The following is a 27,926-nucleotide window of genomic DNA, read 5'->3' as shown; positions in this document are numbered from 1 at the left end:
GTGGCCGCTTGGGGAGTGAATCAGCAGATGAAAGATGTTCCTCTCTGTCTCTCCTCTCTATATATCTGACTTTTCAATAAAAATGAACAAATATTTTTTAAAAATTTATTTTGTGTCAGTACATTGAATGTGCACAAGCTTTTTTCTGGTCATTTTTCAAAACTTACATGATACAGTGTAACTATTTATAAAGCATTCATACTGTATTAAGAATTGTAAGCAATGCAGATTTTAAAATATTGTAGAGGATTTATGTAGGTTATATGCGAATACTATGCTATTTTATAGAAGACACTTGGGCATCTGGATTTTTGTATCTTTGAGAGACCTTGAAAACAATTCCCTGTGGATACCAAAAGATAAGTATATATATGACGTCTTAAAACTTGTCCCCCAAAATGAGGAGGGAATCAAATATGAGAAGTTTTAAATGGAACTTGCAGTATTTTCTTCCCACTCCAGGAGTTCACCTCCAGGCTGGGAGACTTTTCTCACGTGTGGTTATGTTATCCCCTGGGAAATTACAACCAACGTACTCGAATGACAGCAGATGAACTAAAACACAAGAATACACGGGCAACCTTGCTTTGGCCTCGCACACATGAGCTCTCCCTTTAGTCCCAGTAAAGGCAAAGGAAGAGCTTGGCTGTGATGTGAGAGATGCGGCCTGTTGATGTGCAGACCACCAACTCATGGACTTAGCACACAGAACAGGCATCGAGAGACCCTGAGCCAGGGCAGGCATTCGACACAATCGTCAAGCTGCTCTTGAGAATGCCCACATCCCCCATAGCAGAGTGTCTAGATTCCAGCCCTTCCTCTACCTTCCACTCCAGCAGCCTGCTAACATGTGCCCTGGGAGGCACCAGTATTGGCTCAAGTCTGTGGGTCCCTGCCATCCACCTGAAACACCGCGATGGAGTTTCAGGCTCCGGTCATGACCTGACTTTACCACTAGCTGTTGTGGGTATTTGGGGAGTAAATTAGAAGCTCAAAAATCTCCGTGTCTTCCGATAAAGAAAATAAGTAAAAATTAAAGAGTTAGGAAGACTTGACCAAAAGATTGTGCTCAAGGAAGCTTGAGAAATGCTACCTTCTGCATTTGTGGTTTAGGGCTTTGTAAAGCATATTAGCTCTGAGACTTTGAGGAATATCAAAGAAGCTCATTTGTTTAACTAATCCCAACCTTACTGAACTCACTAAAATTAGTTAACTCATCTATTAATTCTATGTGTAATTACTCTTCCAAAAATTCATACTTGGGGAAATAGAGATCTAAATATAGATGAGAATGATCTGAAGCCAGCTTGCCTGTATTCAAGCCCCAGATCCACTCCTAGGTAAGTACGTGACACTGACTACTTAATCCACATCAAAAATAGTATGCAGGTTATGCGATTATCAAGAGAAGTAAATGAATTAATTTATACACATAACTTAACCAGGAAAATACATGGCAGAAGCCTTCAGTAGACATTAAATATCAATGTTGTATTTCAGAGATAGCCACAGAAATCACTGAAAGAAAAACAAAAGCATTTACAGAATCTGGGACACCCTGTACATGTCCTACTTTTTAGAGAAGTCATATTTATTTACTTGAAAGCCAGAGTTACAGAGAGAAAACGAGATAGATGGGCACACACACACATGAGAGAGAGAATCTTCCACCTGCTAGTTCATTCTCCAAATGGCACAATGGCTGGGGCTTGCCCAGAACACAGCAGGGAACTGGATCAAGAGTGAAGCAGCTAGGACATAAACCGTTGCCCGTATAGGATGCTGGCACCTCAGGGTGGATGATTAGTCTGCTGAGCCGTGGTACCAGCCCCTCTCCTGTCATTTTCAGAGATATTCGTTTGCACTTTGGAATGCAACCAGTACTTGCCTCCTGATTCTTTTTTGTCTCCATCATGTCCTTGTATTCCCAGTGACTCGCACACTGCGCACACTGAGCACACTGCGCACACTGAGCACACTGCGCACACTGAGCACACTGAGCACACTGAGCACACTGCGCACACTGAGCACACTGAGCACACTGAGCACACTGCGTGGCACTCAAGGAAACAGTTAAACAAGGCTTAGGTTTGCTAAGCCTGATTGGTGAAGCAAGAGGCTTGCTCTGGCTCTGGGATCGCTACATTGACTCACCCACCAGAATCACTGGGAGAGTTTAAAACAAAACAAAACAAAACCACCAGATTCTTGGCCCTGCACATGAGATTCTGCTTTTGATTTCCAATTTAGTAGGGCTCAGGCTCTAAATACCAATTCGGATCTGGACACCAGCCTCTGGCTCTTTTTATCAGTTATGCTGTAGCAGCGCCTACCTTCTGGTGTCCTGCTGCATTCCATGGGAGAAGCTCCTGAGGTGGCAGCAATAGAGCATCGCCAAGAGGAAGAACAGCTAAATCATCCCCGTGTCAAACAAGGCTAGTGATGCCAGGGAAACCCTCACTGTCAGCCTACAGAGAAAACGCACAGCGCAAGCAGCTGGGAGATTTGCCCAGCTCCTGCTCTCTGGAGCAAGATACGAGTCAGGGGGAAAGGTGCTGCCTACAGAAATTCCTAAATCAGTCTGATCATCAAGAATGCTTGCAAAGAAACAGTTCTTAAGAATCTAATTTGAATCTGAATGCCTACAAGCAAATCTTCAAACTACTTTCTTGGGAGAGCCTCGTATTCACATCCAAATAGTAGTTTTCTGGTTCCTGCACACAGAATCCCATCTAAAAGTCTGCCTGGCTTTCTAAAAAGACAGTAAGATTTTCCCCAAAAAGCAGATTTACAGTAAGAGGAGAAAGAGAGAATTTTCCACCCTTCCACTCACTGAGTCACTTCCAATGGCCACTTAGCCTGAGTTGGGCCAGGACAAAGCCAGGAGCCAGGAGCTTTTTCTGGGTCTCCCACATAGGTGCAGGGGCCCAAGGACTTGACCCATCTTTCATTGTTTTCCCAGGCACATTAGCAGGGAGATGGATCAGAAGTGGAGTAGCTGGGATTTGGGATGTTGGACCACAGGCAGAGGCTTACCCTACAACACCATGGCACTGGCCCCAGTAGTAAGACTTCTTAAAAAGGCATTTTGTTTGTTGCTGTTCATGTAATGGTTTCCATGATAGAAATGTTTTGAAAATGTAGAACATTGGTACTAATGCAGTAGAGTAGCAAGCTAATCCTCAGCCTACAAGTGCCAGATCCCATAAGGGCACCAGTATGTGTCCCAGCAGTGAAGGATATATCCCAGAGCTCTGATCTTCAGTGATTGCAGAGTTGTGTTCCCTCTCCTGGAAGAAGCACATATTTTAGAGAAGGTGACACAAAGTGGATAGGTGGGAGACGCCCGTGCCGAAGGAAAACCAATTCCTAGCTGGTCTCTGCAACTCAGAAACTCTAGTAAGGATGAGTATATTCAAATAAGATAGGAAAAAGTTGCCTACACAGTCACTTATGTTTCTTGAGAGATGATAGTCACTATTTATAGCCTGTGTTTGTATAGGAAAACTAATAAATGCACTTGAAAATGTATGTAACAGCCCTGGGAAGCTACATAAGAAATAGATAATGTTGGCTAGTTGGAAAGAGGGGAAGTAAGTGCCTAAGGGTAGGCTTAAGAGGGAAAATTTTGGGGCAAGTACCATGGCAGAGGGAGTGGTCAGGTGCCAGCCCCTCATGTCAAACTCCCTGCCAATGCACCTGGAAGGCGGCAGATGGAGGCCCAAGTACTTAGGCTTTTGAGACGGGTCAGAAGACAGGAGACCCAGATGGAGTCCCAGGCTCTAGGTTTTGTCATGACCATTTGTGGAGTGAACCAAGCTCTCTCTGCCTGTCAGACAAAGTATTTTTATTTTTAAAAAAGGAGAATTTTCTGTTCCCTTTTGAAACAATGACCATTTCCTTTTTATGTGAACCACAGATTTCCCAATTCTTTGTTCAGTTTGAATTAAGTTTTCTTCTTAAAGATTTATTTTATTTTTATTACAAAGTCAGATATACAGAGAGGAGGAGAGACAGAGAGCAAGATCTTTTGTCCATTGATTCACTCCCCAAGTGATCGCAACGGCCGGTGCTGTGCCAATCCAGAGCCAGGAGCCAGGAACTTCCTCCAGGACTCCCACACATGGGTGTAGGATCCCAAGGCATTGGGCCGTCCTCGACTGCTTTCCCAGGCCACAAGCAGGGAGCTGGATGGGAGGTGGAGCTGCCAGGATTAGAACCAGTGCCCATATGGGATCCCGGCATGTTCCAGGTGAGGACGTTAGCAACTAGGCCACGCTGCCGGGCCCTGAATTAAGTTTTTGAGACTCAAATTTGAAAAAGTCCTAATCTACTCTACCTAACAACCTTCAGTGAATTTCTGCAGGCTAAGAATAAATTATCTTGACGTGATGGCTTAACTAGTTAACCCTTCCCCTGCAAATGCTAGAATCGTATATGGGTGCCAGTTTGTATACCAGCTGCTCTACTTCCCATCCAGCTGCCTGCTTGTGGCCTGGGAAAGCAATAGAGGATGGCCCAAAGCTGTATGTCCAGTTCCTGTCTCATTTTTTCTGTTCTAACCGCTGCCAACTTGAGAACCTCAGGGGTGCCAAGCTTTCCGTCATGCCCAAGTTTGATGCACCTTGCCCCTTCTAAGTCCCAACTTTGCATTTGCTATTTTTCAAAAGATTTATTTATTTGAAAGGTAGAGTAACAGATAAAGTGAGATTGTCCACTTATTGATTCGTTCCCTAAATGGTCACGATGCCCAGGGCTAGAACAGGCTGAAGCCAGGAGCTCCAGCCCATATTCTACATGGATGGCAGGGGCCCCAAGTGCTTGAGTCATTACTGCTGTCTCCATGGGGTCTGTGTTAACAGGAAGCTGGAAGTGGAGCAGAGCTAGTATTCAAAGCTAACCATTTCAACACGGTTTGCAGATTTCCCAAATGGCATCTTAAACTAGTAGGCCAAACAGCCAACTCTAAGCACATCTATTTCACAGACTTTTTAAAGATTTATCTCTTTAAAAGGTAGAGAGACAGAGAGGCAGACTCACAGAGTAAGAAACTTCCGGCCACTGGTTCAATCCCCAAATGGCCACAAAGTCAGATCTGGGCCAGGCCATAGGAGGGCCCCCAGCCTAGGTGAAAAAGGTTCAAGTACTTGGGATATCCTCTGCTACTTTCCCAGGAGCATCAAAATGGCCATGGAGCAGCCAAGACTTCAACTCCAATATGGGATGCCAGCATTGGAAGTTAGTGGCTTGGCCTGCTGATCCACAATGCCAACCCCATTATAGGATTTTTGAAGAACAGAAAAAGGTAAACAAAATTACATAACTCACAGTAAATGTTTAGTATTAGCTATTATTGTACTTGCACAAGCAAACTGTGTCCCTCTTTTTGACCTAGAGAGTCCTTGGTACCACCTAAAGATCTGTTCATGATTAAAAAATAAATGGCTTTTCCACTTTATTCTAAAACAGCATGTATAGCACACATAGAACAGTATTGAGAGCTCAGCACATTTATGAGAAGTCCTGGCTATAAGAGCAAGCACTTGTTTCATAGATCTACTTGTCCACTGGACATTCATTCAGGATACGAATTCTGTAGGTAAGCCACCCCATCTCTTTCCTCATCTTCAACCACCTGCTATAAATGGACACAACTTCTAGAAATGACTTCCAAACGTTACTAAATCAGTCGGTCGTGTCCTGTGTGTGGCATGCTATTCTCTTGTGCAATTTGGCTTGGGTCACCAGGGCTCTGCCCACTGGCTCAGATGGCTTGAGGGTGGGTGTGGCATAAACGCCTAGCTGTCTCCTTCCATCTCCCTGACCCATGGCCACATGGCCTCAGGATGAGCTGTGCAACTGATGAGGCAAGGGTTTTCTGGAGCCAAGATACCCAGCCTGCCTCGTCCTCAGAGAGGCTTGGGCTACTAGAGAATATTTGTCCTTATATCTTAATTGTTTAGGAAGCCATTCCATAATCTTTAATAGATGTGATGAACATTTTGCTATTCACAAAGGTAAACAATATATTCTCCTGAAGAGTTTGAGAAGAGTACTGGCTGACTACTGACTCAGCTACCATACTGAATGCAGCTGCTCCTGACATGGCTCCTGTCTCCACTACCACTGCTGCTGGTAACTACTATTCCTGGCTCAGTTGTTACCATACCTGCTGCAGCCATTGCTAATCTGACTACTGCGACAGTCCAGCAGCCTCTGTGCTGCTCACATGTATGGAGTACTTAGAATGTTCATGTCAGTTCTGTCACACAAGGCCCCTTGAAAGATGAGCAACCCTCTGTTGTATTTGAACTGAAGGCTGAAGCCGGGGCCCTCAGACGACATCCTTCATCACTTCCTGTCAGGCCAGCAAAAAGACATTTCACATACCTAACAGCTCAGAATCATAAAGTGAGGGAAGCCTTTGATCCGCACACTGGTACAAACAACAAAGTGGTGAAAACTGGCAAAATGTGAGGTAATACCATCAACAGAAACAAGGCGACTCCTGTCCTCAGCCACCTATTGAGCATATTAAGGCATTGGATGAAAAAAAAAAAATCTTTCCTGGATCAAATCAGTCTGGAGAATGTTAGCTTAAAGAAACCCTAAGGAAATGTCTTAGCCAGAAACACTCGAACATGCCAGTGCCAACTGTGAATTTCTAAATTAAGAAATTGTGTTTTTTGAGCTGATGACCACAAAAATCTTTCCCATAAGACATGCTATAGGATTGGAGTTCCTTACAATGCATTTTGTGAAATGTTCACAAAATTCTAGGTAAACTAATAAAACGAAAACTGTTATAGTACATGCTTGCATAGAAGAGAAAAGTTGAAGCAAATTCTCCAAAATGTTGCAAGTTCAAGTGGAGAGAATAGCACTCATTTTTTTAGAAGGTTTTTTTTTTTTGGATCCAGCCTTATTCTTCCAAAAAAGTGATTGTTCCTTACATTGTAAAACACAGAAAATAACCAGAACCAATCTTTAAATCAACATAAAAAATCAACTACTTTAATTTTGTTAATAACATAGCTTATGAGCAACTTAATAAAACAGGTGAAACTTAAATGCAAATCTTATCATATTTGCAGGACAAAATACTTTGACCTTTAAATCTCCAGCACCTTTTAAGATAGTCTACTTATATTTATGACACTAGTGAAAACAGCATGTAAATGCTGTATCTTTCTTTTTAGATATTATAAAATACAACATTTCCCAGTTATTTTTCTAAAAAACAAAACAAAAAAACCTTGGGCCAGGCACGGTAGCATAGCCCAGTAGCCTAGCCTAGTAGCCTTGAATGCACCAGGATCCCATATGGGCACCAGTTCTAATCTGGAGGCCCCACTTTCTGTCCAGCTCCATGCTTGTGGCCTGGGAAAGCAGTCAAGGGTGGCCCAAGGCCTTGGGACCCTGTACCCGAGTGGGGGACCTGGAAGAGGTTCTGGGCTCCTGATTTCGGATTGGCTCAGCTCCAGCCATTGCGGTCAGTTGGGAAGTGAATCATCGGACGGAAGATCTTCCTCTCTGTCTCTCCTACTCTGTATATTTGACTTTCCAATTAAACAAACAAACAAACAAAACAAAATAAAAAACCTTACATAGCCTGAACAACACTGCAAGCCAGGCTCTACAACAGGCACCTAGGTTTATGAGCATACTGAGGTAGACAAGGACAGGCCTTAGAATTTTATACCTCTGGTGTAACAAGGTGAACAACTTCTAAGAACAATCAAGACCACTCAAGTAACAGGCTTGGAATGTTCTTTTCCACATTGGGGTGGAAAGGGAGGGCGCTCAAACATTTATAATAAATATTAGAGTTAAAAAAAACACCTTAACCTACTAAAGGCAAAATGTGAAGATATTTTAAGATGTATTTAAATATTTTGCAAATCATTTCCTGAGGGTTGTCCTCAGTACATTTCACCACAACCTGGTTTAGTCAAGCTGAGAAATGAGTGGGAATTCATTCTTAAGCAAAAGCAAGGATAACCTCACAACAGTATGAATTATGCTATGAAACTAAGTGCTTCAAAATGGTTAATTTCGATAAATTTCATATATTTACCACATACAGGATAAAAAAAAAGGTGAAAATGAAATATATTTAGGTAGCATCCTTCATTTTAGATGATCCTGACAACTATTTGAAAAGCCTTCATAGTTTTGTTCATAGCAATTATCTGGAGATAATTTGAATGTGGTAAAATAGGGGGCTGATTAAACAAACTACATCCTATTCCACAAACTTGTTTAAAATTGATACTGACGGGCCCGACACAATGGCTCAACTGGCATAGCAAGTGAAATAAGCCTGTGATTGCAAGGCGATGCTGTGTGATCCTACTTGTGAGGTACCCAGAAGAGTCAAAATCACAGAGAGAGAAAGTTGAATGGTAGTTGGCAGAACTTAGGGAGGAGCGAATTGTGGGTTGGGGCGGAGTTATTGTTTAATGGATAGTTTCAGGTTTCCAGGATGAGCACATTCTAGAGAACCGCTATGTGATAATGTGAATCTACTCAACAGTACCAATCTATACACTTAAAAACGAGTGTCAGGGGGCCAGAATTGCGCATAGAGGGTAAAGCCATTGGTGACGCAAGCATATAGGCGCTGTTTCGAATCCCAGATACTCCACTGCCAGTGTAGCTGCCAGCTAGTGCGCATGGGAAAGCAGTGGAAAATGGTCCAAGCAGTTGGGCCCACATACCCAGAAGAAGCTCCTGGCTCCTAATTCAAAGTGGCTCAGCTCTGGTGGTTGTGCTCATTTGGAAAATGAACCAGTTGGGGGAATCTCAACTGAACTTGAGCTGTGGTTATGCAACTAGGTGGAGGAATCCACCATGGTGGGGGGGTTTGGGGAGGGGTGGGGAGAACCCAAGTATCTATGTAATTGTGTCACATAATACAATGTAATTACTGAAGTTAAATAATAAACAATTAAAAAAAAAAAAAGAAAATGAACCAGTGTATGGAAGATCTCTCTCTCTCTTTCCTTCAAATAAATAAATACATTTTAAAAAATGAATAAGATGATACATTTTATGACATATATTTTGCCACCATCACAAAGATGTTGAGCAAACAGAAGCGAATGAATTGATACAGCCTGATGGTGTATTCAGCAGCGTTTGCTATAAAAAAAAATTCCATCCAACTTTTTCCAAATTATTTTTGCAAAATAAAAAGCTATTTTAAAATATGAAGGATATGAAGTCTACCTTCAGAATGGAAAAAAATTGTGCTCTAGGCACACAAGGGAAATCTATGCAGCAATTAAAAAAGCTATTGCTTGCCTTTCAAGAACATTGGGTTGAATGAAAGAAGGAAAACACAAAAAAGCATGTGCAGTAAGCTTCCATTTATATAAAGATCAAAAACAGGCCAAATGAAGCCATGGAGATAGAGATCAAGAGTGGCTGCTTCTGGAGGGTGGGGCTTGACTGGAAAGTTGGCACCAGGGAACATTCTGAGGTGACAGCTCTATCTTGATGGGAGTGTTGGTTACCTAGGTAGATACATTTGTCAAAAGCAATCTATTTGTCCGGGTAAGGTGCAAGCATTTCACTCAGTACAAATGTTACCTTAACACATCAACACATTTTTCAATCAAACGTAGCCTAGAACAAAGCTTCCAGGCTAGACACAACATTGCTGGCACCCGAGGACAGGAGGCAAAGGGCACTTGAGTTGATGGAAACACAAGGAGAAATGCATATAGCACAGTTCTGTTACTCAAGAAGTGGCGGGGACATCGGAGACAAGGCCAGAGCTTCCAGAAACACTAGAAGAGGAACCCGAACCCAGGCGCTGCGTCTCAAAAATTTAATCAAATCTCACTAAGGCACCGACATGCCTCTTCTTGGGCCCTCTCCCAAGAAATGACTGAAAAATATGATTTTTGGAAACAGATGAATTCTCTTTTGCAGATAACTGCAAGTATATGTCATACCAGAAAAAAAAGATAAGCAGAAAGGAAAAAGTGAAATTGCTAGCAGAAAGCCACTCCTTATCACAGTGTTTTCCCCTGGATTTTTTTCCCCCGAATGTTAAAAATATTTAAAATATAGGGCTTCCTTTTTTTTTTTTTTCCGCTCTCTCTCTTTGCTGAAACCTGTTGGGAGAGCCCAACAATTAGATCACGTTATTCATCTTGTTTGCCTCTAGACCCATTTTCAGTTTCTCTGCTTCTAAAGATGGGTCACTTATTAAGCAAGAAAATTCAGTCTGTTTCTCATCTTTTATCATTTATGACTCAGAATACATTCTGTACTTTCAAGGGAGTCATTCTTTCTATGAGTAAATTCTTTCTACAAGAGTAACAACACTGTTTCTTGTACCTGTGTATCAAGCACAATCACGAATTACTGAAAAACTTGTTTTTTAAAAATGAATACCCTAAAAAAAAAAAAATGAATATCCTAGAGCTTACAAATTTAGGTGAGCCTCTTCTATGTTTTCTTCTTCTTAGATTTTATTTATTTGGAAACAGAGTTACCAGAAAGAGTGATATTCTGTGTTTTGGTTCACTTCTGGGATGGTTTAATAACCCAGGCTGGGCCAGGACAAAGGCAGGAGCTTCATCTGGCTCTCCCACGTGGGTGGCAGGAGCCCGAGGACTGGAGTCCTTGTGTGCTGATTGCCCAGGAACATTAGCAAGGAACTGGACTGGAAGTGGAACAGCCAGCAACTTTGAACCAGCACTTTTACAGGATGCGAGTGTCTCAGGCCACAGTTTAACCTGTTATGCCACGGCACCAGCCTATTGTACACATGGGCAAATGGATCTGCCATTATTCCTCAAAGCATCTTCACAAGGCCTCTCTGAGAGTTGCCTGGGCTCAAATGTGCTGAATGCCTGAATGGTCGTAAATATTCACTTTCTGAGGCTCAGTGGGTTGCACCAATGACTTGTAATCTCGCAAGCTTACTTCCTTCTTCCCACAACCCTAACTTCTTCCAGCATAAGTGGATCTTCATGAGTGACAATGAGAATGGTTTGAGGCAGGACTGGGAAGGTGGACAGAGGCCACATTATGTAAACCTTGTAGGACAAGGTAAAGGATTGGCATTTCATTCTAGATGCAACTGGAAGCAATGGGAGGAAACAGAATGATTTGTGGGATTCCTTTTCTTTTTAAAGAGTCATTTATTTATTATTGGAAAGGAATATCTACAGAGAGAGGAAGAGACAGAAAGATCTGTCTGCTGGCTCACTCCTCAGGTAGCCGCAATGGCTGCAGTTGAGCCGAACCGAAGCCAGGAGGGTTTCAGGTCTCCCACGCAGGGTTGCAGGGTCCCAAGAATTTGGGCCATCCTCCACTGCTTTCCCAGACCACAAGCAGAGAGCTGGATGGGAAGTGAAGCAGCAGGGACACAAACCAGTGTTCATATGGGTTGCTGGTGCTTGCAGGAGGAAGATAAGTCAATTGAGCCATTACTCTGGCCCCATGATTTATGTTTTTTCAAATATTATTGACTGCATGAAGATGGATTTCGTGAGCGAGAGAAGTGGAAACTGCTACAGAAACCCAACAGCATGGATCAGAGAGAGAGCCTCTGTTAAAAGTGAAGAGAGAAATTTTTTCTGTATGCATTCTGCTAAAACAGGCAGGGTTGAAGAAATCTAGTTAGCAAAACTCCCTACCACTTAAGTCCTTAATGTTACAGCTTGAAAACCAAATTCTAGCAAATGAGAGTCGGATTAGCTTGGCTAGCATGCCACAAGGAGGAACATCTTCTTTGATCCACAAACACTCCTGTCCTAAAGGCAAGATGAGGTGCCCTGAGCGTTATTGAGGCCACGAATATCAGAAGAAATCTGCTGGGTGGACAAACATGTAACAAATATTTTTCAAACATTTGTTTAATCTAGAACCAAATCATTGATTTTTCATAGAAAAACTGCAACATTATTAAATGTGGATGAACGCTATCTAATGAAGTATTAAAGCAATATAGAAGTAAAATCGTGTCAAAATTAAGACATTGTTACTATTTTTTTCATGTGTAAGCAAGTCTCAAGATAAATTCTAAATTGACAACCTTTTGTTACTGTTGATTTTTTTAAGAGATTCTTCTGTTGAACAAAAGCTTAGGTGAAAACCCCAGCCTCAACAATTTTTAAAGATCACATGTTCTTTAAGGCATGCCAGGAACTGCTTTCTCTGTACCTTTTCCATTCTCCAGTTCAGCAGGCATAATCCACGGCACTTAGCACTTGCCAACTAATGTAAAGTGGAGGTAGCTGGGAAGTAGCAGCCTGCCATTAGAAGCCAGAAGCCTGGCTCTCCTCCTGAGCTAATTTCCTAAGAGCAAATCACTTATCCTCTCAAAATGGTGGTGCCTCATAGGTGCAATGCTATGAAATGGGTCTACCTAACACAGGTTGCTTTGGGAGCCAACCCAGAGCTGGAAAAGCATTGAAATCCTGTTTTCTTGGCTGACCCCAGTCTGTGATTCAAAAACCAGCTTAAATATCAGTTCTTCCAAGATGGTTTAGTCTCCTCCCATCAGCATCAAGTGTCTGCTCTGGGTCCTCAACAACCTGTTCTACATATATCTCACTGTACTATTTCATGCCCTCAAGGGTTTCTCTCAGTAATTCTGACTCCTGTGGGTTAGTTCCTTGGTTTCAGAACTTCGCTGCCTTCCTCTGGTGATATTTAGTTTTTTGCTGCTGTTTGATAATTCTTGTGTGTGCTCACCTCTGCATTTGAGATTAGCTATTAGCTTGTTGTGAATGCTAATGATCTCCTGTTGCCTGTTGCAACATGCTAATCCTCCCTTTACTGCAGCCTGACAATAGCAATCATTAGTAAGGGCTGGGCATGCTGCTTGACAGATACGCCAGGTGCTTTCTGAACCGCAGTGCCTTCAGTTAACATTTTCCTCTTTACTGTTTGTAAGGGGTGGGTGGAGTGGGGTAAAATTAGAGATAACTATTAGAGGCCTAGTGCCATGGTTCAGTTGGCTAAATCCTCACCTTACAAGTGCTGGGATCCCATATGAGCGCTGGTTTGTGCCCTGGCTGCTCCTCTTCGCATCCAGCTCCCTGCTTGACCCGGGAAAGCAGTCAAGGATGGCCTAAAGCCTTGGGATCTTACACCCATGTGAGAGACCCAGAAGCTCCTGGCTCCTGGCTCCTGGCTGCTGATAGGCTCAGCTCCTGCCATTGCAACCATTGGGGGGTTAACTAAAGGATGAAATATCTCTGTCTCTCCTTCTCTCCATAAATCTTATATGCCTTTCTAGTACAAATAAATAAACCATTTTTAAAAAACCGTAAGTGAAGTGACCTAAAATTTACTTGGTAAGACCTTGCATTCTTTACAGCCTAAAATTTGCCACTGTCTCAAGCATCGGAAAGTTTTCTAAGGATAGGGACTCTGTGTTTCTTATTTGCACAGCTCAGCACAAATACCACTCAAATGTTCTGATGTATGGACACATGAGCCTCCAGGTAGTGGGCAGACATGGAAGGTAAGTCTGGTGGAAGTCACTGGATAAACATAGTGAGGCCAAAATGAGCACAAAGAAAGCCACAGCTCCCTGCCCTTGTCATTAGAGCACCTGTCAGGCAACACGGCTTACACAAGGGGATCTCTCCTCCCACTCAGGACACAGACACCACCACCTTGCAATTGTATGCAGCTCGGTGAGCAAACAGAGGGTCAGCTTACACAGCAAGGCTGCTGCAGGTTGTGACATCTTTTCAACCTCAACCCAAAATAGCCAAACGGGGAGTCTAAAATAACTGACAATACTGTAGCTGGTCTGCATGCTGCAAAAGTCACAATTACTTTATTCTAGAGGGAAGTGTGAAATTAGAGGTGGGAAAACAGCAAGGATCATCAGAAGATATTTTTTTTTCTTTCTGTTTGTATGGCACAAACAATATGGAGAATTACATAACAGCCTTTTCACTGGTTTATTTTACTGTATTTCACAGGAAGTTAATTAGGCCATGAACATCTTTAAGCAATACATTTCTATCTTTAGCATTCTCTTTTTTAAAAAATACCTGTTTTCTTCCATGGGGTTCAGATGGTTACTCTACCCAGGAAGGACGAACAGCTACAAAATTATTAGGAGACTTAGAACTAAAGAATTAATTGTGATCACTCCACCCCCAACTTTAAGATTTTTTTCAGTCACTGTCTCCCTAATCTTGGTACCAATATCAATCCTTAAGTATTTCACATATTTCCTGGGTTCTATTTTTAAATTATTGAAAGTGTTTTATGCTAAGTACTCCAAAACAGATTACACATCATTAGCTTCAGGTATTTTTCTCCCTGATAAACATCACTAAGTGATTGATTTTGCCATGGCTTATTTTCTTAGGTTTTGAAACATTCCCAGACCTGGCCCAGCCCATGTTTCCATGCAACACAAGTCACATCACTTTGAAAACTACTTCTAGACATGAAGGAGGATTCTAAAATTGAGAAAAAAGAAGTTATCCATCCCTGTCCAACTGCAATCCCCTGAAATGTAATCTGGGGATTATGGAGCGTCAGATGGTGCCTCTATCATGACAGCCAGCCAGCAGCTAGAGGAATACACGTAACAGGCTCTGCACAAGGTACACGGTTACAAGGACACAATATTGGCGTGCTTGCGTAGATAGTAATTTGGGGTTGGGGAGACAAATTATTCTACTACATTTCTCACTAAAATAATTTTTGAGGCTTTTTACATGTCATCGTACGCATGCTTGCTCCAATTATGAGTTCCTTCCTTTTTCAAAATGTGTTTCTAAGAATGAAATGACATACCAAAGTTCCACTGAAAAAACAAAAGTAGCCTCTACTATATTTTGATGCAAATGAATCTTGCATCTATCTGAATAGATTTTCTGTTTTTGTTGGCATCAGAATATACATAAAAAGTTAAAAACTGCTTTTGAGAATTTCAATATGTCTATATAATCTGTAAAAGTTAAAATAACACAATTTTGTTTATAGCACAGTTCTTGTAAATTAGGTAAAACAAATAGTAAAACTACCCAATTGCTACTAAGACATCTCAGTGGCCTGCCAAGGCCATGTCAGGGCATGACCAAGCAGAAAATTACAACTACTACCACCAGCTAAGACTCATATTACAGATCAGGATGACAAATGCGTGGCACTTGTACCACTGTTCTCCTATGTCAGGTCTATGGCAGACATTACCAATCAATCATGGTACTTGCTCTAAGCCCAAGAACAGCCCCAGAATACTTGACTGACCCTCATACCCAGCAGGCACTATCAATCAAGTTTGTGTTTCAGATAAAATCTATATTCAGCACTATTTAAAACCTTGTACACATTTTATAAGCTGAATTTTGTGGCTTAAAACTAAAGTTAGGGCTCTTTGAGGTCAATCATTCATTTTCTCTTATTTAAAAAAAAAAAACATAATTTGAATTAATTTACTCAGTGAAAGACAAGAACCATGGACAGAGATCATTGATCTGCTGGCTCACTGCCTAAATGTCTCTAAACTGATGAGTGGACAGACTGAAGCCAGGAGCCAGGACCTCCAGCCAGGTCTCCCTCTTGGGTGGCAGGCACCCAAGCACCCAGGCACCCGCCTCTCAGGTTGTGCTTTAGCAGGAAACTGGCATTGGAAGCTGAGGCAGGTCTTAGCTCCAGGCATTCTGATGTGGGATGTGGTGTCCCAATGTGTCTTGACTGCTAGGCTAAAGGGTGATCTCTTACTCTTTTAAGATTTGACCAATACTATAAATATATAGGGATCAACACCACCACCAACAGACAGCCAAAGTACAGACTTCTTCATTACTTGGTAAAAGTACTACATCCAAAGCCTTGGACCTGGCTCTAGTTCATCACTCCCTCCTGCAGAGTCTACACCTTGGCCTCTACACACCTGTGCCTGTTTGGAAGCTGAGGGTAGAAGGGAAGGGGAGAGAGAAAAAGAGAGAGTAAGGAAGAGATTGAGAGAGGGTGAGGAGGATGGAGGAGGAAGGGACGGGCAAAGAGGGCCATCCAAGGAGGGAATAAGGATCAATGGAGTTAGGCTGACACTGTGGCATAACATAATAAGGTGTGACCCAAGATGCTAGTTCTCTAGTTGTCTACAACTCCCTCCTTCCATCCACCTCTCCCCACTGCCCTCACCTCCGCCAGATGCTCCAATTCTGAACCAGCTTCCAGTTTCCCACAAATGAGTGCACCCTAGATGGCAGCAGGCAGTGACAGGTCAAACTCCTGCCACCCATGGGAGAGACTCCTACTGCGTTCTGTGCTCCTGACGGCTTGGCCGATGTCCAGGTGTTGCAGCCATCCGGCAGGAGTGAATCAATAAATGTAACATCTGTCCCTGCCACTCCACTTTTTAAATAAATAAAAATAGAAATAAAATAAAATAAATAAGAAAAAAACCCAGCTGGGTCAGGCATGAAACATGATATTTAGCCCTGGTAGGTGGCAAAAAACCCAAACATCAGTGACTCAAACAGACAGGTTTCCACTAACAGCAGTTACATCATCTACCCAGCAGGGAAGCTGTGCCCAAGGCAGCCTCTTTTTTTTTTGGAAGGCAGAGAGGGAGAAAGAAAAGACAAAAGCAAGGAAGGAAAAAGAAAGAAAGGAAGGAAGGAAGGAAGGAAGGAAGGAAGAAAGGAAGAAAGGAAGAAAGGAAGAAAGGAAGAAAGAAAGAAAGAAAGAAAGAAAGAAAGAAAGAAAGAAAGAAAGAAAAAAAAAGAAAGAAAAAAGAAAGAAAGAAAGAAAGAAAGAAAGAAAGAAAGAAAGAAAGAAAGAAAGAAAGAAAGAAAGAAAGAAAGAAAAGAAAGAAAAAGAAACCAAGTCTCCATCTCCTGGTTCACATCCCAAATGGCCCAATGCTCATAGCCAGGTCAGGCCAGGAGCGACTCTTGGGTCTCTCATGTGGATGTAGGGGTCCCAGGCTTGGGCCATCTTCCGATGCTTTCCCAGGCATGTTAACTGTGAGTTGGATAGGAAATGGAACCGCTCGGACTTGCACCGGTGCTCATATGGGATGCTGGGTACCATAGGTGGAGGCTTAGCTTACTAGGCAACCATATTGGTCCCTCAAGCCAGCCTCCTGCCAGATCATCCCTCAGGTGCAGAGAGGTCCCTCCAAGCCTGGTTGCCCAAGCACAGTCACCCTCCAGGCAGGAAGAAGGACAGGTGAAGAGCTGAAGCCAAGGTCTCATCCACTTTCTCCCATTCCTCAGCTCTTCTCTCCCTAATTGTTAGTCCACATGGGCATACATCCACCTCAATTACGTAAACATCATCAAAAATAAACTTATTTTAATTTTAAAAGATTTATTCATTTTTATTGGAAAATCAGATTTACATAGAGGAGGAGAGACAGAGAGGAAGATCCACATCTGATTCACTTCCCAAGCGGCCACAATGGCCAGAGCTGAGCCAATCGGAAGCCAGAAGCCCAGAGCCTCTTCAGGGTCTCCCACGCGGATGCAGGATCCCAAGGCTTTGAACCGTCCTTGATTGCTTTCCCAGGCCACAAGCAGGGAGCTGGATGGGAAGCGGGACTGCCCAGACACGAACTGGTGCCCACATGGGATTCCGGATACATGCAAGGCAAGGATCTCAGCCACTAGGCCACCACATCAGGCCTAAAAATCAATTTATTTTAAAAAGTGACTATGGCTAAAGAGAACTAAACTTGGGATTAGACCTAAGTTAAGTTAGGTTCTTTTAATTAGAGAGGTAGAGAGAAGAAGGCCCCATCTGCCATCTGCTGCTTCATGTCTAAAATCACTCCAGTGACTGAGACTGGAGCTAGGAACTCCCTCCAGGTCTCCCACGTGGGTGCCAGGGAGCCAAGTCTGGAAGCCATTACCCCTGCCTCACAGGGTGTGCATCTGCCAGAAGCTAAAACTGGGAGTATGAACTGGGATTTGAACCCAGGTACTCCAGTGCGTGACACAGGTAACTCAACTGCTAGGCCAAATGCCTGCATCTGAAGTGTCTTTGAACCACTACATTATCTACTTTTCTAACGTAACAAGTTTTTAGAAGCCCAAGTTTTCCTACACCGAAGGAGTAAAATGAGATGATGTTAAGAGATACTGAGAGTCCAGAGTCCTCAGAAAGGACTTTGGATGTTAAGGTCAGATTAATCTGCCTCCGACTGCGCTGACATCCCATATGGGCTCCAGGCCTAACTGCTGCACTTCCCATCCTGCTCCCTACTAAGGCCCCTTGGAAAACAGAGGAGAATGAGTCAAGTCCTAGGGCCCCAGTACCCACGTGGGAGGCTCAGAAGCCACTCTGGGCTGCTGGAGTCAGCCTCACACAGCCTTGGCTACCGCAGTCATTTGGGTAGTAAACCAGCCGAGGGAGGATGCCCTGTCTTTCCTTCTTTGTGTAAATTTGCCTTTCAAATAAATAAAATGAATCTTTAAAAAAATGACCTCATTGCAGTAGCCACATCATGAATGAAATGCGGCCAGTGGAAGTCAATTGTCTCCTGTAACATTACATTCCACAGCTAAGGAGGCCAGAGCCTTCCCAAGTGACTGTGGACTCTGAGAAATGTTATTAGCACCACTGCTGAACTATTTGTTTCAAACGAATGGCAGGGGCCGCCATTGTGGCGTAGTAGATAAATCCACTTCCTGAGCTGCTGGCATCCCAGTTTGTGTCCCAGCTATTCCACTTCCGATCGAGCTCCCTGCTAACGGAATGTGAACAAGCAGTGGAGAATAGCCCACAGGTGTGGGCCCCTGCTATCCACGTGGGGGACCCAGATGAAGTTTCTGGCTCCTGACTTTAGCCTGGCCTAGTCCTGACTGCTACAGCTATCTGGGGAATGAATCAGCAGATGGAAGATCTCTCTCCCTCTCTCTATCCTTGTCTTTCAAATAAACAAGTCTTTGAGAAAACCAAACTAATGGCAATAATGTGCCCAGGGAATTTAACATTTACTTCTTTACTAAAGCCAGACATAGAAGTAAATATGCTGTTTATAACCTTGCTTCTAAGGCCGGAGATATTCTATTAAGTTCTTTTGGATCAGCTGCATTGTAACTATCCTTTCATTAAATCGGGTATAAGTTGAAAAGATCAGGGGACAATAAACAGGGTAAGACACCCCTGCAACGGAGGTTTGGGGTTCAGCTGTCAGCTCCAGATCCTTGTTAATGCAGACTCCGGGGGACAGCAAGCGATGGCTCAAGTAATTTGGTCCCTGCCACCCACATGGGAGATGGGGATCAATTTCCTGGCCCCTGGCTTTGGACCAGTCCAGTTCTGGCCTTTGCAGGCATTTATGGAGTGAATGAGTGACTCAAAATAAGTAAACAGATGAGGTTACACACAAATTCAACCTTTCCTAGTTGGCTGATGAGTGAAGAGCCCATGGCAGAGAAGGGTTAGCAATCAATGTATCTTGGATTAATTTGCACACACACACACACACAAACACACATACACCATGGACTGGAATGAAAAAAAAATTCTTGGACGGTTTGGGATTGTGGTATAGCACTCTGAGCTACTACCTGTGATGCCAGCATTCCATATGGGTACCATTTCTAGTTCAGGCTGCTCCATTTCTGATTCAGCTCCCTGTGAATGCACCTGAGTAAGCAGCAGAGGATGGCACACGTTCTTGGCTTCTGCACCCAGGTGGGAGACCCAGAAGAAACTGGCTCCCAGCCTCAATCAGCCCAGCTTTGGCTACTGTAGTCATTTGGGAAATAAAGCAGCAGATGAGATCTCTGACTTTCCAATAAAATAAGTAAATCTTAAAAACAATTTAAAAAATCAGGTCTATGTTTGACCAGGTTCTAGGGACTCTGGGCTTGGAAGTATTTTCTCCTCCAAGGCTTATCTGGTCATGTCATTAGGCATGCCACCATTACCCTTGGTACTGTCCCAATAAACACTGGCTGAAAGATGTTAAAAACGCCTTTAGATTTTTTGGTTGACCTTCAGCCCAAATCTTCCATTCTATTGAGAAATTGCCAGACCTGCATTCAAGGCCAAGTAACAGCTTTTGAAAAGTAGACGGGACCTTCATTGTCAGTCCTGCATTATTTATGCATTTCTGTCATATAAGTACCGCGCACTAACCGATTGCACCACTGGAGCCCCCTGTTTATGCATTTCTGTAAATGACCATTTGATTATCAAGTTGCTTCATTTCACTGGAACCAGCGTTTCAAGCTTATTAAAGATATGCATTCCATGAGGCTTTTCCAAATAGGACCGTCTCCAAAGAATGCTAGTTACTTAAGTAACCAAAGAAGATCATTAGAGACAGGGCTCATTTTTAAAGTGGCTCAGTGGCATTTGTCCCAGGAAAAGGAAGCAGTCAGTGTAATTTCCTAACGTAGTCCCTGGGCATGGATATTCCCCATCTACTTCTCATAACAACAAATTAGCCGCCTCTTTTCTACTTGAAGGAATAAGGAAAATGACCCTGGGCATGTAGCCTAATAATGATGCATGAGTTTATTTACAACATGGGCTAAGGGTAGTACCTACACATAAGTATGTTGTAACAACTAAATCGAAGTAACACAGGGGCCCAGTGCAATGGTTCAGTGGTGAAATCCTTGCTTTGCAAGCACTGGGATCCCATATGGGTCCTGGTTCATATTCTAGCTGCTTCACTTCCTATCCAGCTCCCTGCTCACGGCCTGGGAAAGCAGCAGAGAACAGCCCAAAGCCTTGAGACCCTGCACCTATGTGGGAGACCAGGAAGAAGCTCCTGACTTTGGATCAGCTCAGCTCTGGCCCTTGCAGCCACTTGGGGAGTGAACCAGCAGACAGAAGGTCTTGCTCTCTTTTCTTGGAAATCTGCGTTGTCATGGTGTCGGATGTATGATGGGATTATGAGTGTCAGCCATGGTAACTGTCATACAATGAACCTTTAATGAGCTAAAAGTCATTGTGGAGACATACCTGGTAGGCATAATTGGTTCTATCTGGCTGGATCTAGGAGCTCCTTAAGAAACCTGGACTCAGACCCCACCCAGAGCAGCTGAATCAGAATCCACTTATTAACAAGGTTCAACCACTCTGCCTGGAGTTCCAAAAGCAGCACGGCCCCAGGAAGCCATCATGCTAAGCTGGCCCCAGGGCTGCTGAGCTGAGCAACATGCACCTCCCCATGCAATCAGGTAGCTTGAAGCAGGACGAGGGGAGAGACCTTGTGCTGATGGTGGGGAGAGGCCAGACCAACTTGGTGCTACTCATGCACCAGGATTCCTAGCTCAGATGCTCTGATTCTGTGAGTTTGGAGAAGGAACACACAATCTTCATTTGTAATAGCAATTTCTGACAGAGGGGCTGGAAAACTTCCTTTTTCATAGAGTGGAGAGTACAATGAAACAATAGGTGGGAATGATGTTGTGGCATAGCTGACTAAACCAATGTTGGTATCCACAGAGCATCACTTTGAGTCCTGGATGCTCCATTTCCCATCCAGCTCCCTGCTAATGGCCTGGAAAAAGTAGAAGGTAGTCCATGTGCTTGTATTCCTGCCACTTAGACTAGATACCTGGAAGAAGCGCCCAGCTATGGCCTGGGCCCAGTGCAGGCCATTATAACCACCTGGGAAATGAACCAGTAGATGGAAGAGATCTCTTTAGAACTCTTTCAAATATATGAGTCTTAAAAAGCAAGACAGTGTGGTCGGTGCCATGGCTCAACAAGTTAAGCCTCTCCCTGCAGTGCTAGCATCCCATATGGGCACCAGTTCTAGTTCCAGCTGTTCCACTTCCCATCCAGCTCCCTGTTAATGAAGTGGAGAAGCAGCAGAGGATGGCTCAAGCCCTTGAGACACTAAGGTCCCATGAGGGACCTTGAAGAAGCTCCTAGCTTCGGATCTGCTCAACTCTGGTCATTGCAGGTATTCGGGAAGTCACCAGAAGATGGAACATCTCTGTAAATCTGCCTTTCAAATAAAAATAAATACATCTTGGGGCTCGGCAGCGTGGCCTGGTGGCTAAGGTCCTCGCCTTGATCCCATATGGCCGCTGGTTCTAATCCCGGCAGCTCCACTTCCTCTCTATCTCTCCTCCTCTCAGTATATCTGACTTTGTAATAAAAATAAAATAAATCTTTAAAATAAATAAATAAATAAATAAATACATCTTTAGAAAGCAAGGTAGTAAAAATCAACAAGATATTGGTGGCAGGGAGTGAGAGACCTAATGATCTTGACAATCAACTCCTGGATCTGGCTGAACTTTATGTCCACATAAAATCAACGGAGGTCCCCCATGTGGGGGACAGGGATCCAGTACTTGGCCTGTCACCTGCTGCTTTGCACAGTGCACACAGGCAGGAAGCTAGAATGGAGAACTGAGCCAGGACCCGAACCAAGGCACTTGGCTGTGAAGTCATGGCATCACGGGAGCTTACCCCAGTGGACCACAAAGCCCAGTCCCAATTCAGTATAATTTGACAGAGGGTTTGCCTCCCATATCCTTCCCTAAATGTTTTCTGCTGAACAGAGGTTTTTTTGTTTGTTTTGTTTTTTTAAAGAAACAGCTAAACCCTAAGAGTGTTTGTGTTTCATAAGACATTTAGGATCTGAACATGCAGGAGGCCTAGAGACTGAAATCAGTTTTGGCAAAGTTGGTACCTTCCAGAAGCTCCAAGAGAAAAGCCTTTTCCTGGTTTTCTATGACTTCTGTATAAGTGTTTCATGTCTTTAAGATGCCTGACACAGGGTCAGCACTGTGGATTAACAGGTAAAGCCTCTGCCTGAGGTGCTGACATCCCACCTGGCCAGCTGGGAAAGCAGCAGAGGATGACCCGAAGGCTTGGGTCCCCATACCCACAAGGGAGAACCAGATGAAGCTCCTGGCTTTGGCCATCCCAGCCATGGCTATTTGGCAAGTGAAAAAAAAAAAAAAAAGGAAAATTTCTCTCTGTAACTCAGACTTTCAGATGAATAAATCTTTAAACAAGAGAGAGACAGAGAGAGAAAGCATGCGAGAAAGAGTGCCTGACAAGAACACGTGGGAAGGACAAGTTTTATTTCAACTTATGGTTTTGAGGGGGAGGGGTCACACTGCAGCCTCAGGTGGCTCAGTTTTTCCAGTATCTGGTGGCCAAGGTTAGCGGGGAGACAGAGCAGTTAGGCCAAATTCAATCTAAATAACCAACTCCCTCTTTCAATAAAACTATCTTTAGCAGGTAAGCCCTGAATACTATAAATACCTCCCTCCAGACCTGTCTCAGATGCCGAAATGAGAGCTGGTCTACCTTGACTCCATCACCTGCCTGGGTCTGGGGAGCCAACGTCCTGTGCAACGCCTGGCATCATCTCCCACAGCCCTCTTGGCTTGTGGATGCCTATTCGCTCCAATGGCTGCATCTGTCGTCACTTGGTTCGCATCCCTTGGTCTGTCTCTGATTTTAGTGTAGAACCTCAAAAACGTGCTTCTGAAACGAGTCACTGTTCTTCATTTGGTGTATCTTACAGGTTGAACAGGGTTCCCCCTCCCCCTTCTAAAAAAAGAAAAGTATCTGAGAATGTGACATTATTGGAGGAATTGGGTCTTAAGAGTTAAAGTCATTAGTGTGAGCCCTCAACCACCATGTCTATGTCTTCATGAAAAGGGGAAGCGTGGATACGCACAGGCAGGGAGGGCAAACACATGGACAGAGGAAGACAGGGACTGCAAGCAAACCCCCAGAAGCTACAGAGAGAAGGAGAGAGAGAGAGAGGAGAGAGCAAGGGCAAGCCACAAGACACATCCTGCTGACACTTTGCCTCAGGCCCCAAAACTGTGAGATGGTAACTGCCACTTCCGTCACTCGGTTTGTGGTTCTCCATCTGCAGCAGCCCCACCGAGCTCCACAAGCACTTGCTGGAGAAGGAATTGGTTCTGGATTCTAAATGAAACATATTTTAAACAAAACATGGCCCCTGACTACTAAGAGTTCATATTAAACAAAGAAGGGTCTCTCTCTCTCTCTCTCTCTCTCTCTCTCTCTCTCATACACACACACACATGCATAGAATCATTAATCCTGAAAGTAGTAGATTGAATACATTGTAGTGCTCTGGGAAGGCTATGTTTATTTGGCCTGGATCAGGGACAATTCCACTGGGCGGGCAGGTTATGAATTAGAAACTAAAATGGCTATTCAAATCATGCAAGGTCTCCACTTTTTTTTTTTTTTAACAGATAGTAGCTAAAGCTCAGGTCACCCTGGAAACATTTCCTTCTTCCTTTTCCACCTCATGCAGCCCCAGGGTGAGATGGACTAATTGCTGTGCATATTTAATGACTGCTTTGAGCAGCTGAAACTGGCTCACACTCCACCTTCTTTCCAAGAATGCATCCCCCCCCTCAGTTCTCAGTTGTTTTCATGGCTCTGTGAGCAGAAGCACCTCGATGGCACTCTAGATATGGCTCTGCCAGGGAAATTATGTTTCTCTTAGAGCTGGAGGTCTTAAAAATAACCCAAAGCCTTTGTGGGATGGGGACCCTAGACATCTATTCTCTGTATTTTATTAAAACCTAGGCTTGTCATTCGATCTGGCAAAGCATCTTAGTATTGGCAAGAAAAGGGGGTGGGGTGGATGGGTGAGGTTGAGGCAGGTGGGGAGTTTTGGGAAAGCCAGGTGAAGCTCACACTACTTGTGCTTTAAGCCTTAGGCTCCGCGCCAGCTTTCAGTATATTGCAGCCCATGTGACTATTAAAGCCATTTGTCATTACGGATCTGTGTTCAGTGCAGAAATGGAGGCCCTTATCCAGAGGATCCAATCCATTCTGAGCCCTCGTAATACAATGCCTAACCGGTTGCCTGGGTGACGGAACAGAGACGGATGGACAGGTAAAGAGCACAGGACATACCTCGTTTATCTCGAGCTCCAACTCGACCGAGTATCCTTTCTTTTTGTTTGCTGAGTACAGCATCAGTGAATTCTGACAGCCACAGCAAAGGAGGAACCTGCATCACTTCATGAAGAGGCAAGAGTTCAGAGAAACAGCATGGGCCACAAGGCTGGCATGAGCTGCGGTTGATTTCTGACCCTGTGCTGGGATGGGGTGGTCTCGGTCAGTGCCTCTGGGTTTCCTTTCCTTCATCTGTAAAATGGGCATGGACGAGGGTGCTTCAAAAGGTCTGTGGAAACACGGAATTAAAGGACAAGTTTACACTGATGCAGAAAGTTTTTGAAATCCATGCCTACTTTTGTATTATACGCATGTTTGCCATGGACTTTTTGGGCAATGCTGTTGGAACACTTGTCTCCTCTGGTTGTTGAGATAATGTGTTCAAGGCACCTATGATGCTACTTGGGAAACCTGCACCCCACGTTGGAGTGCCTGGGTCTGAGTTCCAGCTCCACTCCCAATTTCTGCTGTATCTGCTGCGAAACAGCAGGTGGTGACTCAATTATTCAATTACCACGGCTGGAACTGAGCCGGCCTGAAACCAGGAGCCAGGAGCTTCTTCGGGTCTCCCATGTGGGCTCAGGGCCCCAAGGCTTTGGGTCATCCTCAATTGCTTTCCCAAGCCACAAGCAGGGAGCTGGAAGGAAAGTGGGGCAGTTGGGAATACAGATCCATGCCTATATGGAATCCCAGCACATGCAAGGCAAGGACTTTAGCCATTAGGCTACCATGCCAGGCACAACAGATTTTATTATTAAGGTACTGTTTGTTAAGGCTGGCATTCTGGGATAGCCAGCTAAGCCACTGCCTTTGGCATTGGCATCCTATATAGGCACCAGTTCAGTCCCAGCTGCTCTACTTCCAGCTTATGGCCTGTGAGAGCGGTGGAAGTGGTTCAAATTTTTGGGATCCTGCACCCATGTGGGAGACCTGGAAGGAGCTCCTGGCTGTGGTGCGCATATGTGGCATGAACCAACAGCCAGATCTCTCTCCTCTTTCTCTTTGTGCTCCTGGAGTGCACAATTTATTGAACCTTTATCATTCTATGAAATTGTTATGATTATTATTTCTATTTTAGTAAAAAGTGTTATTTTAATATTATAAACTACTCCCACTAGAACACAGAGATAGACAATTATATTTGGGGGTACCCTCTTCAGGCAGAACTTCAGAAATTAGATACTCATTGAATTACTGTTGGAGATACCCATTGAAACTCCTTCCTGCGATAACTCCAAATTGCCTCTAGGTGGCCACATCGACCAATTTTGTAAGCCTCCACTTCTGCGCCAGTTTTAGGAAAGGTTTTGTCAGGTGTGTTCCTCCTCCAGGAGAACTCTGTGCACGCGCTCTGTGTGTGCTTACAGACCACGCTGTGCCTGGCCTAGAAAGCTCCTGGTAAAAACAAGGCCGTGGGATTGAGCGGGGCCAGCTTCTCCGTGCTGTGTGAGCTGATGACGCACGTCTCTGATCTGCACTGTTTGAAGCACGTGTTTATACCTTTCCCACCTGCCCTGGGGACAGGGTTCTTGCCTAGAGGTTTACCAGATGTCGTGTCCTTAATGGTTTTGCTTATTACACTGTCTTAACTTTTTTTCCACAGAATTCCCTAAGTGTCCTACGATGAGCTCTTTAAAAATAAGTTGCTGGGGGAGGACATTTGGTTAAGCTGCCATTTGGGGACACATGTGTCCTGCATCACAATACTTAGGGTCAAATCCCTGCTGTGCTCCCAGAATCTCAGGTTGCTCTAAGGTGCGCCCTGGGATGCAACAGTGATGGTTCAAGAAGTTGGGTCTTGGCCACTCATATAGCAGACCTAGACAAAGATCCTGGCTACAGGTTTCAGCCCTGCCAAGCCCTGCCCACTGTGGGCATCCAGGGGATGAACCGGGAGATGGGGCCCTTTGATCTGCATGTCCCTTTCTCTCTCTCAAGTAAAGAAATAAGAATTATTATCAAAAGTTATGAGGATTTGACAGTTACAGCTACTTGTCAAATGTGACTGGCATTCTATATTTTTATTTGTTACATCTTGCCACCCAATGGCAATGATTTACTTGCATTCTTATGTACGTTGGGGTTCTATTAAATTTTTTGTTTGTTTGTTTATTTGAAAGACACAGTGACAAGGCTGAATCAGGCGGGAGCCAGGAGCCAAACACTCCATCTGGGTCTCTCTTGAGGACTACCCTCATCACCTGCTACTTACGAAGGTAGCAGGAGACTGGGTCAGCAGTGGGGTACTGGGACTGGAATCCATGATGAGGGATGCTGGTATCCCAGGCAGTGGTTTAACCTGTGATATGATAGCAGCCCCATGTGCCTTGCACTTTGAGGCAATGTCAGGATCAGCCCAGGGTGAATCCCCGGAGGCACAGAGGGCACCATGGTGAAGGTGGCACACGCTCCCAAGCTCTTAGACAGGCTTTACTAAAGGGTCGGGAAACAGCTTAAGGGCTTGATACCTTATGCTCAACCCGCTGGCAACCTCCCTCCAAGCTGGACACTCCAGAGGGGTACAGGTTCATTTGCCCCACTGCCTCAGTCTGATGTGAACTAGAATCCAGGCCTGGGGTAGCCTCTATCTGTGCAATTTGGGCAAATTACTGAGCTTTTTGTTTTGGAAGAATGACCACAAAGTTATGGTGAGGATTTATAAGAACCAAAATTATTCCAGGAATCTATCACAATGCCCGAGACCACCGAGTTATTTCAGAGGCTGAACCGAGGCAGGGAAAATGCTCGGAACATCAGTTTTCTGGGTGGTTAACACTCAGTCTCACTTGACACCCTTTTCTTAGCTTTACACAGAAAGCAGTTTGTAGCATGGAGCAGCTGCTAGGAGCCTCATGTTGTGTGCAGCTGGTTACATGCGTTATGTTGGTCAGTCCACACGCAGCCTTTGAGAGATGGGTGCTGGAAAGCTAACTGGTGCCTGGGGTGAGGGAATGCATCTGAGTTCATACAACGGGCAGGTGGCCAATCTGGGACAGGTTCCATGCCCAGCAGCCTGTCTCCAGGTCTGCTGGACTTCAAAG

General features: G+C 44.2%; 2 protein-coding genes across 2 annotated transcripts in view; both read right to left on the bottom strand.

Moving 5' to 3' along the window:
- The window catches only part of LMOD3 (leiomodin 3), a 31,839-nt gene extending 15,603 nt beyond the window's left edge, over positions 1-16,236 (bottom strand). The window contains exon 1 of the mRNA XM_058678990.1: positions 16,144-16,236. The gene's annotated coding sequence lies outside the window, so the exon portion shown is untranslated. The remainder of the gene's footprint in view (positions 1-16,143) is intronic.
- A 7,119-nt stretch (positions 16,237-23,355) lies between these two features.
- The window catches only part of FRMD4B (FERM domain containing 4B), a 196,963-nt gene continuing 192,392 nt past the window's right edge, over positions 23,356-27,926 (bottom strand). Inside the window, exons 23-24 of the transcript XR_009247327.1 lie at positions 24,844-25,114; positions 23,356-23,487 (exon numbers count right to left, since the gene is read on the bottom strand). The gene's annotated coding sequence lies outside the window, so the exon portion shown is untranslated. The remainder of the gene's footprint in view (positions 23,488-24,843; positions 25,115-27,926) is intronic.

Source organism: Ochotona princeps, chromosome 21 (assembly GCF_030435755.1).
Source record: "Ochotona princeps isolate mOchPri1 chromosome 21, mOchPri1.hap1, whole genome shotgun sequence".
In the NCBI taxonomy this organism is placed as follows: Eukaryota; Metazoa; Chordata; class Mammalia; order Lagomorpha; family Ochotonidae; genus Ochotona; species Ochotona princeps.
The sequence above is the reverse complement of the archived record's forward strand: the minus strand, read 5'-3'. Positions and strand labels throughout refer to the sequence as shown.